Here is a 3,253-nt window from a genome sequence, read left to right on the forward strand (position 1 = left end):
AGTGGAAGATAATTCACATGTTCTATTACACTGCAAACTATACAGAGCTTGTAGGTCTGCACATATTCTCCCCTTATTAGAGAGCTTGCCAGGGAGGGCAGGCAATTTTTATCTAGGCTTTCTCCTTCAGGACACTACCCGGTTACCACGTATGCAGTAGCAAAGTTCTGTGCTGCTGCAATGTCCATAAGAAAAAAAATGGCTACAGAAGTATAGTTGTCATCTTGTACCAATTATCTGGACATATCTCTAACAATCTTTGGACCATTGTATTTACTCCTATGCTTAACAGCGTTGCACCCAGGTAAACCAGGGAATGACCCGAACAATCTGAGAACATGTATGTTATATTCCACTTTTAACGTCAATACTTTTTAATTATATCTTAATGTCAGTACTTTTTAACATATTGTAAAAACTAATGTGTATTTCTGGTCTTTGACCGTAATAAAGATTTACTTACTATGCTGTGAACTCCGCATAGGCGTCAGGAAGGGTTTCTGGCCAGTAAATGCTCAGCAATTCAGGTCATGGATTGACTCCACCCTGACTAAAGGGATTAAAGGGTCATAAAAAGGAACAAAATGCATTTGTATTTTCTCGTTGGTAGCTTTAATTTTTTCTTTAGAGTAATGAATGAAGGTTTGTTATAAAAAAATAAAACAGTCAAAAACTGTTCATTCTGTTTTGACGTTTTAAAAAGTGTATTAAAAATAAAAAACTGGAAAAAAAGGAATAACTTAGTTATGATATACGTTACTTTTCATTGCAGTATCCTAATTGCCTCATAACCAGTGATATTAATAGGGTAATTAGTATTAACATACAGGTAGTCTTTGACTTATGACCACAGTTGAATCCAACATTCCTGTTGCTAAGCAAAATAGTTATTATCTGAGTTTTGCCTCATTTTACTATCTTTCTTGCCACATTCATTGTAAATTACTGCAGTTGTTAAGTTAGTAACACAATTATTAACTGAATCTGGATTTCCCATTGACTTAGCTTGTCAAAAGGTCACAAACAGTGATCACCTAACCCTAGGACACTGCAACTGCCGTAAATATGAGTCAATTGTCAGGTGTTTGAATTATCATATGACCATGGAGATGCTGCAATGGTTGTAAGTGTAAAAAATGGTGCTAAGTCGCTTTTTTCAGTGCCATTGTAACTTTGAATGGTAACTAAACAAACTGCTGTAAGTCTACCTATAGTCTGTAACAGTGACATGCAGTCAGGGGAGGCAGGGCCTCGCCACTGTCATCATGAAAAGAAAAAAAATGTAAAAGGAAAAAGGTTGAGTTAGTTGCTGCCAGAGTCACAGTGGATGACTCTGCTTAGTGCTTAACTGTTTAAAAAATCCTCTAAAAAAGTGCCCTCTACAGGAGGAGTCAGGAGACCCACGTGCTTCATTTAGTCAGACTTTATGATCACTCGAGCATAGTTAAGCAAGGTTTAAAAGCCCCAAAATTATTTATGTAGATGAGGCACATGGTTCTCTTGCCTCCTCCTGTAGAGGGCGTTTTTTTAGAGGCTTTTTTAAACAGTTAAGCAGAGTCATCCATTGTGGGGACTGGCAGAAGCTAGTCAGCCTGACCTCAGCAGCTCTTGCCTTTTTCCTTTTACATTTTTACATTTTCATGATGGCAGGCAAGAGCAGAGTTGAAATCCTCTGTGAAACAGCTGGAAAAGGCATGTGGGTCGGAGGGAGGGGGAGGAATTCAAAATTAATGTAATTTGTAAGTAATTGTAAGTAATTTGTGTGTGTGTGTTTGTTTCTTCACTCAAACAAACTCACTCTCAATTTGAGAGAGAGTTTGTTTGAGAGTGAAGAGAGGGAAGGGGGTAGGAGAGGCAGGGAGGGCAGCCCACCAGCTTTCTTTCTCTGTGTCCACGTTAGCCCGCCCGCAGAGGTGAGTCTTTTGCCCGCCTCTGCTGGCGGGCTGCCACTTTCTTTTGCCCAGAGACGGGGCAGTTCAGGCAAGCTGGCGGGCTGGCGCTTTCTTTCTTTTGCCCAGAGGCGGCAGCCCATCTGAGCTTCCTGCCTCTGGGCAAAAGAAAGAGAGCGGCAGCCCGCCAGCTCACTTTCTTTTGCCCAGAGGCGGCAGCCCGCCAGTTCACCCAAACCGGCTGAATCCCACCACTGCTTTTGATACAGAAAAAGATAGTCTAAATAGGATTAATATCACAGTGACTTCAGATTATAACTGATATTTTATGGAGAGTGAATTAGAATTTGGGAGTTAAGCAAAAACCCGTAGCCTAAGTTTATTTCCAGAAAAACAAATGCTAAGATCAGATATATTCAACTAAATGCCAGGAAACTCAGATACAAAGAAAGTTGAATTAAGTAACAAGATAGTGAAAGTGCTAACTACAAGAATGCTAACTAGAGTAGCTAAGAAATAACAAATTTTGCTGGAAACTAATGTCTAGCTTTAGATAGTGGCGAGAAGAATATATGGGCTCCAAATATTGCCTCTTGTTTCAATTATAAGATGACATCATATTTGCTCATTAGCTCACATATCTAATCACATTATTACATACATATGCTTAACTCAAATAATTAAAAACCTATTAATTGCATACATCTGTAGAGGACTATAACTCTTCCTCTTTAGACTTGTCTTTGCTCCATATCTATTAGGATCTTAAATGAAGTATGCTGGTCTCTGATTTAAACAAATTCAAAAACTCTCCTACAGGAGTTTTATTAGAGAGAGAGGATTTATCAATAAGTTTACTTGAAATGCCTTTAATTGTTGGAAACCTAATGTTTAATAAAAGTTCTTTGAATTAGGAAATCAAAATGTATTTGTTTATATCTTCATGTTTTAAATCATTCTTCCTCCAGTGAAAATTAATCTGGTTTAATTGTAGTTGGAACTAAATTAGGAAATGCAATATGATGCTAGTTTGCAAAGTAGACAAGTTATTTTGTAAATGTTATAGCTAATATATATTTAAACAACCACATTGACATTTTGGTCAATAATGTTTCTGTCCTCTTCATTTTTCTACTATTATTAAAAATTATGGGTTTGTCCCTTCTTCTAATAGTTAATGCATAGATAGCATTCAAATAGTGGTTATGAGAACTTTCTCACTGAAATTTCGATTCAGACATAAAATCGAGGCATAACATTATTACTGTGTATTATTTATTATATGGCATAGGCATAATTGTACTTTACAACTTTACAAATTGTTTTTTTCTTGTTTATAGGTCTATTTCTTTCTTAAAGGAAAA

This window comes from Thamnophis elegans, chromosome 6 (assembly GCF_009769535.1).
Source record: "Thamnophis elegans isolate rThaEle1 chromosome 6, rThaEle1.pri, whole genome shotgun sequence".
Taxonomy (NCBI): Eukaryota; Metazoa; Chordata; class Lepidosauria; order Squamata; family Colubridae; genus Thamnophis; species Thamnophis elegans.